We start from the raw sequence: 11,281 nt of genomic DNA, 5'->3' as shown, positions 1-11,281 counted from the left end.
CACGTTACTACTGAGCCATCATTTTCCCCTCCACGTCTCTGGGCTCATGGCCATCTCATAATGCAAAATGCATTTATCCCCACATCAGAAGTCCCCGTGGTTTTTAACAGTTTCAACACTGGGGACTGGAAAGATGGCTCAGCAGTTAAGTGGTTGTTGCTCTTCCAGAGGACTTGAGTTTGGCTTCTAGTACCCATGGAAGGCAACGTATACCACCTGTAACTCCAACTCCAGAGGATCTGATGCCCATACCCCCAACACACACACACACACACACACACACACACACACACACACACACACACACACACACACACACACTTCAAAATAAAATAGATCTTGCCGGGTGGTGGTGGCACATATATTCAGTCCCAGCACTTGGGAGGCAGAGGCAGGCAGATCTCTGGGTTCCAGGCCAGCCTGGTTTACAGAAAGAGTCTCCTCAGGTTGCTGCAATAGGGAACAGATAAGAATGACAGCTGACTTATTTAAGGAAGCATGTGTGGCACTGTTCTTAGGAGAAGTAAACAAACACCTACACACTCCAGATTGGGAACCAACCAAAGCAAGGCTACCACTAAGTCTATCTGGGTGAACCAATGAGTTTTATTAATGTTACTGTAGAATATAGGTGAGGAGTTACTCACAAGAGCAGTCACTCAAAGACAGCTGCATCACCAAAGAGCCACCCCAGCATGAGCGACAGCTCGTGAAAGCTGCAAACCCAGAGCTCACCAGGCAGCCTACAGGCAGTTCAGCAGGTTGGAGGGCGTCTTTTGCAGGTGACTCAGATGACCCCTTTGAGCCTCTTCCAGGCAGATCATTCAATCTCTGCTTCTCCCAGGTGGCTCAGCTTGTTTTAGAGTCTTGGTAGCATGTCTTATCTGGGTGTCTCTCAGTAGTTCTTAGAGTTTACATACGCTCGGGGAAGGAAGAGCCAAGTGAATCTGGTCAGTTTCAGGAACTTCCTGAAGGTATTTGAATTGCTTCCTCCCCGAGCTTAATGAACATCCCTGAAGATTAGGATGTCTCACCTCCCATTAGAGCAGCAGTTCTCAACCTTCCTAATGCTGCAACCCTCATGCTGGGAGACCCCAAACATAAGATTGTTTTCATTGCTCGTAATTGTAATTTTGCTATGAATTGCAAGGTAAATATTCTTCTTACTTTGTAGCCTGGGTTAGCCTGGAAATCTTTATGTAGACCAGGCTGACCTCCCACTCACAGAGGTCTGCCTGTGTCTGCCTCTTTAGTGCTGGGAATGTGCCACCATGCCTGGCTCAACAGGTATTTGTTCTCAACATTTTAACCAGTTATGAATCTCTGTATTAACTGTCACCCATTACAGAAAGAAGCCTCTCTGGCTGAGGCAGATAATACCACTAGTCTAAGGGCATAAATATGAATATTTAGAAGGCAGTTTGACTGCATATCCATTTAGTTTCGTATCAGTAGAGTAGGCAGGCTCAGGCCCTGCTCTAGGACCTGTGACTTCCACAGTCACGAGTTTCTGTCCTGGTTTACAGTACTTGGTATATATTTCATCTCATAGAGTGATCTCAGATCCAATCAGAAAGCAGAACAATTGTATGAAGCTCCCACAGGAACAGCCCATTAACCCCTGCCCACATCATTCAACAGCTTTCTTAGCTCAAAAGTCCAAACTTTCCCCCATCCTGCTCGAGAAACAGTTCAGGTGGTATAAGAACCACCAAGGTTTATCATAGCAACGACCCTACTTCTTTGCCACCAAGTTCTGTATTCGTTTCATTTCTGTTGACCTTCCTCTTCAGCCTCACCTGTGCGTGTACGAGTGTGTGTGTAGGTATGTGCACATGACTGCAGCTGTTCACAAAGGCTAGAGGTGCTGAATCACCTGGAACTGGAGGGAATTACATGCACTTGCAAACCATCCGATCCGGGAATTGAACCTAGGTCCTCCGGAAGAATCTTACGCATGCTTCTCCGTCTCTCTAGCCCCTTCCTGATGTATCCTGGAGCACAGTCTTGAAAGTTTCCATCCGTGGTGAGTTGGAACCATTGCTTTTGGACCTGTGGCGCGGTGGCAGGATGGTAGGAACGTGTGGTGGATAAAGTCGCTCACCTCCTGGCTGGCAAGCAATAGAGAAAACAGAAAGGCTCTCACTCCCTTCCAAGGCTCAACCCCAGTGACATGAAGACCACCCCCTAGGCCCTACTTGCTAATATCACTAGCCTCACCCTGCAGAGTAAGCCTTTTGACACCTGGGCCACTGGCAACACTCGAGTATATAGTGCACTAATAGGGATCATTTCATTTAAATTTTAATGCAACTCTCCAGTTTAGGGTCTCTTCATTGCACAGCTGGCCCTTTGTCTCTAACTACTGCATATTTACTTCAGGTTTCAGAATTTGTTCACCTATCTGCTAATGAAGAACAGCAGGACACATCGCAGGCTCTACTCCGGCAAGCGGGGCTGCGATGGTTGTCTTCTTATGGTCTGTGAGGACCTGTGTAAAAAGTTTTATACACCACATATCCTGGAAGGATTTCCAGGCTCCAGAATGAATGCATGCTCAACACTTCTGTCAGCTGTCAACCTGTGTTTTAAGGCATCTTAATCCATTTCTGTTTCCCCTGGGTCCTGAGAATTCCTGGATGGACATTTCCTCCCCACCACTAAACTATAAAGCTCTTTACTTTTTTTCTTCACAAGCCCTTTTCTCTTTCTTTCGGCTTTTTTGAGAAAGGGTCTTTCTATGTAGCCTGGCTATCCAGAAACTCACTGTCTCTAACTCACAGGGATCCTCCTGCCTCTGCCTCCTGAGTGCAGGGAATAAAGGCGTGCGCCACCATTGTCTGGCAGCAGTAGGTTTGCTTCTTTCTTTCTATTAATTTTTTTCATTTGTTTTGCATACCAACCAGTTTTGTCTCCCTCCTCTCTGCCCTTTCCCTCCCTCCCCCTCCCATCTACTCCTCCCCCACCTTACCCCCATCCAGTCTTCCTCTGTCACAAAAGGGGCAGGCCTCCCCTGGGAGTCAACAAAGACTGTCACATTGGGACAGGACCAAGCTCCTCCCCCTGCATCGAGGCTGGGCGAGGCATCTCAGCAGCAGGTTTCTTGATGATGGCACTTTTGTACCTACTAGGTGTTGGGTGACACTCCCTAGCCAGACCCTCATCTCCTGAATCTCCTAGGCCCCCATCCCACCTAAACTTTTTCACCCTCAGAATGTCCCCTGTCACTTTGATGTCACATGTTTTATTACCCTCTTTACTTCTCTCCTTGGCAACCTCTCTTTCCTGCCTCATGGATCCCTTTCTAGATTCCTGGCATCTATACGCCTTTACTCCCACATAGATGTGCATATATAAAAACCAGAAGCTAAGATTTGCATTTGCAGGAGAACATTTGGTGTTTGTCTTTCTGAGTCTGAGTTACCTCACATAATATATGTTTTCCAGTTGCACTGGTTTGAGTAAGGATGGCCCCACAGGCTCACATATTTGAATGCCTAGTCACCAGGAGTGGCTGTATTTGACAGGATTAGGAGGTGTGGCCCTGTTGGAGGATGCCTGTCACTGGTGGTGGGCTCTGGGGTTTTAAAAGCCTGTGGCAGGCCCAGTCTCTTCTCTCTGCACTTCAGGATTAGGATGTGGCTCTCTCAGCGACTTCTTCAGCACCACGCTTGCGTGCCTGTCACCATTCTCTCTGCCTTGATGACAATGGACTAAACCTCTGAAACGATAAGCCAGCCCCAATTAAATGCTTTCTTGTATAAGAGTTGCCTTGGTCATGGTGTCTCTTTACAGGAATAGAACAGTGACTAAGACACCAATTCCACCTATTTTCTTGTAAATTTCATTTTTACTTATGACTGAATAAAATTCATTTTCAATATCCTTTCATTAGATAATGGACACTCCATGAAGAACCCATTTTCTTTCTAGTGTGTATTAAGCAGCAAGAAATATGGATGAGCAAATAGCTCTATAGTAGAAATACAGTCCTATGGATATATGCCTAGGGGTGGTATGGCTGGGCCATATAATAGTTCTAGTTTTAGCTTTTTCATTTTTTTTTGTTTTTGTTTTTTCAATGCAAGGTTTTCTCTGTGTGTAGTTCTGGCTATCCTGGAAATCTCTCTGACTGGTCTCAAACTTACAGAGCTACCACCACCTGGTTTAGTTTTAGTTTTTTGAGAAATCTCCAGACTAAGTTTCATAGTGGTTGTATAAGCTTGCATCCTACCAAAGTGAATGTTCATTTGTCTTGTCCACATCCTCTCCAAAATTGTGTGTGTGTGTGTGTATATGTTTGAGACAGAGTTTCTCTGTGTAGCTTTGGAGCCTGTCCAGGAACTCATTCTATAGACCAGGCTAGCTTGAACTCACAGAAATCTGCCTGCCTCTGCTTCCTCTGCCTGCCTCTGCCTTAAAGATGTGTGTCACCACCAACTGGCCTGTTTTATATTTTTTAAAGATTTATTTATTTTAGTCAGGCGTGGTGGGGCAAGCCTTTAATCCCAGAACTTGGGAAGCAGAGTCAGATGGATCTCTGTGAGTTTAAGGCCAGCCTGAACTACATAGTGAATACCAGAGCAGCCAGGGCTCTTACTCAGAGAAACCCTGTCTTGAAAAAACAAAAACAAAAAAATTGTGTATTTTTATTTGTGTGTGTGTGTGTGTGTGTGCACGAGTGCGCACACGCACGTGGTTATGTGTGTGGATGTTACCTTCAGAGGTTAGAAGAGGCTGTCTTGAGTTCTCTTAACTGTTGAGCTTTCTCTCCAAATTTTTTTCTTTCTTAAAAAAATCTGGGTAGTGGTGGCACATGACTTTAGTCCAGCACTTGGGAGGCAGAGGTAGGTGGGTCTCTGTGAGTTCAAGGTCAGCCTGGTCTACAGAGTGAGTTCTGGGACATTCAGGGCTAGGCAGATAAATCCTGTCTGGAAAAACAAACAAGCAAAATATGGGGTTGGATCGATGACCCAATGGTTAAGAGCAGTTTACTGATCTTACAGAGGACTAGAGTTCAGTTCCCAGCATCCACATTGGGCAACTCACAACTGTCTATAACTCAATTTCCAGGGGATCCTGTGCTCTCTGGTCTCTTCAAACACATCTATGTTGTGGAATATTTGTTTATACTGTGTGAGGACGTGTCATTGTGATTGGTGTAATAAAGACCTGAATGGCATATAGTTGGCAGGAGAGAATAGGTGGGACTTGTGGGCAGACAGAGAACTCTGGGAAGAAGAAAGTAATGTTCTTCAGTGAGACTGAGACACAGGGGAAGCAGGTGTACATTGCAGAGATGAGGTAACAAGCCACACAGCAGAACACAGATCAAAAAATATATGGGTTACTTAAGTTATAAGAGCTAGTTGGAAACAAGCCTAAGCTAAGGGCCAAGCTTTCATAATTAATGATAAGTCTCAATGTCGTCATTTGTGGGCTGGTGGTCCAGATGAGAAAGTACTACTACACCGCCATACATATGATACACATACATAAGTACGTTCATATGTGCAGTGGGCTGCTTTCATGAGAATAACCCCATAGGCTCGTATGTTTTAATACGTGGTCCCCCGTTGGTTTAGGAGGTGTGGCCTTGTTGAAGGGAGTGTGTCACTGGGGGCAGACTTTGAAGTTTCAAAAGACTCACAACATACCCGATGTGATCTGTCTCCTACTTGTGGATCCAGATGTGAGTTTTCAGCTGTTCCTGCTGCTACACCTTTGTTCCACTATCACGGACTCCACACCCCTCTGAAACCATGAGCCAAACCCAAAGCTTTCCAAGTTTAAGTTGCCTTGGTTACGGTGTTTTCTCACAGCAATAGAAAAGTAACTAAGACAGATATACACAAAATTAATACATCATTCTTTGAAAAACTGATTTTACTCTGTGTCTGTGTGTGTAGGATGACTTTTAGGACTCAGTTTTCTCCTTCCATCATGCAGTCAACAGGGATCAAACTCAGGTCTCGGGACTTAGTGGCAAGCACTTATACCCACCGTTCCATCTTTCCAGTCCATTGTTTTGTTTGGTTTTGGAGACAGGGTTTCTTTGTGTAACAGTCCTGGCTATCTTAGAACTTGCTCTGTAGCCCATGCCGGCCTCGAACTCACAGAGATTCGCCTGCCTCTGCTTAAAGGTGTGCTCTACCACTGCCCATCAAGATTCTTTTTTTTTAATTATTTATTATGCATACAGTTTTTTTAAAAAAACCTGTGTACATGCTTGTACCCCAGGAGAAGGCATCAGACCTCATTATAGATGGTTGTGAGCCACCATGTGGTTGCTGGGAATTGAACTCAGGACCTCTGGAAGAACATGCAGTGCTCTTAACCTCTAAGCCATCTCTCCAGCTCCCACCCATCAAGATTCTTACTCTCTCCCTCCTTTCTTTCTTTTTTCCTTAGTTTTTTTGAGACAGGGTTTCTCTGTGTAGCCCTGGCTGTTCTGGAACTTGTTCTGTAAACCAGGCTGGCCTCGAACTCAAGAGATTCACCTGCTTCTGCCTCCCAAGTGCTGGGATTAAAGATTTATACACAGTGGTAGTATACACCTTTAATCTCAGCACTGGCTACAAATCCTGAGATCTATCTGCCTTTGAGTGCTAAGATTGATGGCATGTACTGCCAAGCTTGGTGCATATTTATTTATTTATTTATTTATTATTTTACATCACACTTATTCTTTCAGAACAACTGTTTGCATTGTTAAAGAGGTCAATAGGCAGGCTACTGTTATTTGCAGTGGGGATAAGGGAAGCAGAGCCTCAGCTAGCAGGGAGGAAATGCTCTAGCTTCATCCAGGTCAGTTTACTTCAGGTGGTGAACGAGAAATGTTTTTCCTATCAAAGATAACCAACGCTTACCAAGGGCCAGAATCTCCCACACCCTCTAAAACTTTTATGCAAAGAAATCCAAATCTTTTACTCTCCCCTACCTAGGAAAACGTTTCCAGTCACAAAGCCCTTACCCTCCTCCAATTCCCAAACTTGATGATCTGCAGCAGCCAACACCTTACCCTCTTCCGTCATCTCCTTTGGGTTGATTAATTTAAAAACTAGCATCAGGAAAGACTATGAGGTGATCCCAGGCAATGTGAAAAAGACAGTCGCTACCTCCTTTAGGATGAAATGAAGTGAACTTCCTGACCTAGTGTACTTGCTGACCTGGTTAACTAATTATTTTCGGCAAAAATAGATTGCCTTGCTGAATTACTTTTGCTGTTTGTGTGTGTCTTGTTCAACATGGAGAATGTTTGTTTTCAACAGCGCTGCTGAGGGAGCTGGAGAAGAACAGAAGCCCCTGTCCATATATAAGTGATCGGTCTGACTCAGCGAGCAAGTGCTATGTGAGCATAAGGGACATCACAGGGCACGGGCCTGCAGCAGTCTCGTGTCAAAGGGTCTGACTCTTTCCTGTGAGAGAAGGACACCGTCTGGACACAGATGGAACGCAGTCCTGCAAGAGCTTTGGGCCATTTTATTTGGCTGCCAATGGAACTTAAGGACAACTCATAGAAATAAAGACAGGAGGGGCTGGAGAGATGGCCCAGTGGTTAAGAGCACTGACTGCTCTTCCACAGGACCCAGGGTTCAATTCCAAGGATTCACATGGCAGTTCACAACTGGGTATAATTCCAGTTCCAGGGAACCTGACGCCCGTGGCAAAGCACCAATGCACATAAAAAAAAAACCCACAAAAAAACCACAGTAAAGAAATGAAGACATGCTGGGTGGTGGTGGCTCACGTCTTTAATCCCAGCACTCGGGAGGCAGAGGCAGGCGGATCTCTGTGAGTTCGAGACCAGCCTGGTCTACAGAGCGAGTTCCAGGACAGCCTCCAAAGCCACAGAGAAACCCTGTTTTGAAAAACAAAACAAAACAAAAAAAAAGAGCCCGGCGGTGGTGGAGCACACCTTTCATCCCAGCACTTAGGAGGCAGAGACAGGCGGATCTCTGTGAGTTTGAGGCCAGGCTAGACTGACAGCCTCCAAAACAATACAGAGAAACCCTGTCTCGTAAAACTAAATAAAAAGAAGAAGAAGAAGAAGAAGAAGAAGAAGAAGAAGAAGAAGAAGAAGAAGAAGAAGAAGAAGAAGAAGACATGACCTGGGGAGAAGGCTCAGTGGGCAAAGGTATTGCCTGCTGACCTGAGTTCCACCCTCTGGACCCAAACAGAAGGAGAGAACTGCCTCCCTTAAGTTGTCTCCTGACTTCTACATGTAGACCCTGGTGCATGCAGCCATACACACACACAAAATAAGTAAAATACTTCGAAGGTTATTTTCATCATTTAAAAAAAATTACTTGTGGCTGGGTGGTGGTGGTGGTGCATACCTTCCCAGAACTTGAGAGGTAGAGGCAGGTGGATCTCTGTGAGTTCAAGGCCAGCCTGGTCTACAGAGCAAGTTCCAGGACAGGCTCCAAAGCTACGGAGAAACCCTGTCTCGAAAAACAAAACAATTCTTGTGTACATGAATGCAAAGGCTAGAGGCATGGATTTCCTGGAGCTGGATTTGCAGGTGGTTTTGAACCACCTGTCACGGGAGCAGGAAACTGAACTGAGATCTCTGAAGGTGCAGTTTCTTTCTTTTTTTCTTTTTTTAAAAGATTTATTTATTATGTACACAGTGTTCTTCCTGCATGTATCAGGCCAGAAGAGGGCACCAGATCTCATTACAGATGGTTGTGAGCCACCATGTGGTTGCTGGGAATTGAACTCAGGACCTCTGGAAGAGTAACTAGTGCTCTTAACCTCTGAGCCATCTCTCCAGCCCCACAGCACCCACTTTTAACTGCTGAGCCATCTCTCCAGCCCCAGTAATACTTTTTTTTTTTGGTTTTTTGAGACAGGGTTTCTCTGTATTGTTTTTGAGGCTGTCCTGGAACTCGCTCTGTAGACCAGGCTGGTCTCGAACTCACAGAGATCCGCCTGCCTCTGCCCCCCGAGTGCTGGGATTAAAGGCATGCGCCACCAACGCCCGGCTTGTTTTTGTTTTTAAAGATTTATTTATTCATTATGAATAATCCTGTCTCCATGTCTGTCTGCAAGCCAGAAGAGGACACCAGATCTCATTATAGATGGCTGTGAGCTACTGTGTGGTTGCTAGGAATTGAACTCAGGACCTCTGGAAGAGCAGTCAGTGCTCTTAACCTCTGAGCCATCTCTCCAGCCCCAGTAATACGTTTTTAAAAAGAAAAGATAACAAAGCCTGACAGGGTGACACACACACCTATAACCTGTAAATCTGCAGATCTTAAATTTGAGGCCAGCCTAGGCATCCGTAGCAAGATCTCATCTGAAAGAGAAACAGTCACAAAAGAACCCAAAAGTCAGCTGAGGATGTAGCTCAGCTAGGTAGATTGCTTTCCTAGCATGCACAAAACACTGGGTTCCACCTCCACCACCGCAGAAACCGGATATGGTGGCACAGCCTGTAACCCCAACACTGGGGAGACAAGGCAGAAGGATTAGAATTTCAAAGTCATCCTTGCCTACATATGGCATGTTAAAGGTCAGCCTGGGGTATGTAAAATCATGTCTCAAATAAAAACAAGTAATACAAACTTTAAAAGGACTAAGGAGATGGCCCAGTGGGTAAAAGGTGAGTTCCGTTCCTGGAACCCACCGTGGAAGGCTCCGTCCTCTGACTCCTCTACACGGACACCGTGGTCGGCACGTGCGCGCGCGCACACACATCATACACAACACACATTAAACAAAACAAAACAAAAACAGAAAAGGGGAGACGTCCATGGCTGCGCGTGAGTTACCGCGAGAATAGTTAAGGAGATAAAAGAAGGAAAATCATAAGGGGAAGTTAGAAACATGGAGTACGCAGGGTATTTCAACAATGGCTACCTTTCCAGAGCCAGGGAAGAGGTAAGTCACAGGCTCAGAAACCCTGGCGGGGTTGGAACTAGCGAATGCACGCCACACCCACGTCAGGACACACCTGAGGCGACCCAGACCGCCAGGAGTGGGCGGGCACTGGAGAGAGCAAAAGGGCTGCCTGGCACAGCAGCGGGGGCGAGGCTCGCTCGGGGCTCCCTCGGGGCGGCGCGGTGGCGCAGGCGCGCTGCAGCCTCGCGGGCGGCGCCCCCCTGGCGGTGCCGGCGTCCTCGCGGGGGCGGAGTCGGAGGCGGGGGGTTGCGCTTGGTGACGGGGGACGCGCGGCCGCGGCGCACTGGACCAGCGGCGGAGACCCAGGACGTGGAGAGCTTGACTGCGGCGGCAACGGCGGCCGGGAGCCGGTGGGAGCTGGGGCGCCGCGTGCGGCCGGTGATGAGGGGCTGCGGCGGCGCGCCGGGCGCAGGGCCGGCTGGTGAGAGCGCGGGAGGTGGGCGGCGCGGGCCGGGAAGATGGCGGAGAGGCCTCGCTGCGGCCCCATGGCCTGGCCCGGGCGGAGGCACCCCCCCCCCACCCGGCCCAGTCGTGCTAGGAAATCGGGGGCCCCGGGTGACCCGGTCGTGGAGGGTCCGCGCGAGGGCGCCGCGGCCGAGGGCCGGGAAGTGTGAAGGCGGGTGTGCGTGAGAGAGCGGACCGGAGGGTGGGTGTGAGAGCGCCAGGGTCTGCACGCGTGCCCGGCCTTTGGATGGGTGTGAGTGCGCGTGTGTCCCTACCCAAGATAGTTGTGCGAGAGCTCCTTGCTTGCGGCGGTCGGGCTTGTGACGGGCCTGAGGGGAGGTGTGAGGTGTGAGGGTGTCTGGCCTGCTGCAGACAGGTGTGCATAGTCAGCCCGAGGACAGGTGTGCGTTGTTGTGTCCAGGCCTGGAGCCGATGTGCGTGTGCCCTTCCTGCGCGCTGGCCTCGGTCGGTTTGGTCCATGGAGTCGGGGTGGTGAGAGGCGGTGCTTGCCGGGAGAAGATCTTGCGGGCCGGGCTTTGTCCGCGAAGCCCGGGAGTCGGTGGGCGTCTCTGGGTCGGGTCCCGGCTTGCTTGCGCATGGTGCGCCCTGGCTTCGCGGCTGGGCCTCTGCGGCAGGCTCGGGTGGTCCTTTACCCGGCCTTTCAGCCCTGGAACTCTCCGGGCGCCTGCTGTTAGCAGGCGTGGGGTGGGTGGGGGCTGCGAGCCGGCAGACTGTGCGTCCCGACCAGGCTGTCTTTATTTTAAAACGTGCTGCCCGCTTCGGGCGCGGCAGCTGTGGGTGTGTTCCATGCTGCTGCTCACCGCAGCTGCTGTGGGCGCTACGCAACCTTCAGCCGCAAAAATGCGGCTGGGCCCCTTCCCCCTTCAGCGTTGTACGGGTTGGCCAGGCCTCCAGTGACCTCTGCAGAAAA

The 11,281-nt window shown here is 48.6% G+C and overlaps 1 protein-coding gene across 2 annotated transcripts in view; it reads left to right on the top strand.

Annotated features, from left to right (window-relative positions):
• Nucleotides 1–10,170: 10,170 nt before the first annotated feature.
• Arhgap39 (Rho GTPase activating protein 39) overlaps nucleotides 10,171–11,281 on the top strand; it is a 109,235-nt gene continuing 108,124 nt past the window's right edge. For both annotated transcript variants that reach the window (XM_040736327.1, XM_040736325.1), the window contains exon 1: nucleotides 10,171–10,327. The gene's annotated coding sequence lies outside the window, so the exon portion shown is untranslated. The remainder of the gene's footprint in view (nucleotides 10,328–11,281) is intronic.

This window comes from Mesocricetus auratus, unplaced genomic scaffold, assembly GCF_017639785.1.
Source record: "Mesocricetus auratus isolate SY011 unplaced genomic scaffold, BCM_Maur_2.0 Super-Scaffold_100055, whole genome shotgun sequence".
In the NCBI taxonomy this organism is placed as follows: domain Eukaryota; kingdom Metazoa; phylum Chordata; class Mammalia; order Rodentia; family Cricetidae; genus Mesocricetus; species Mesocricetus auratus.
Note: the sequence above shows the minus strand (reverse complement) of the source record. Positions and strands in the feature narration are given on the sequence as shown.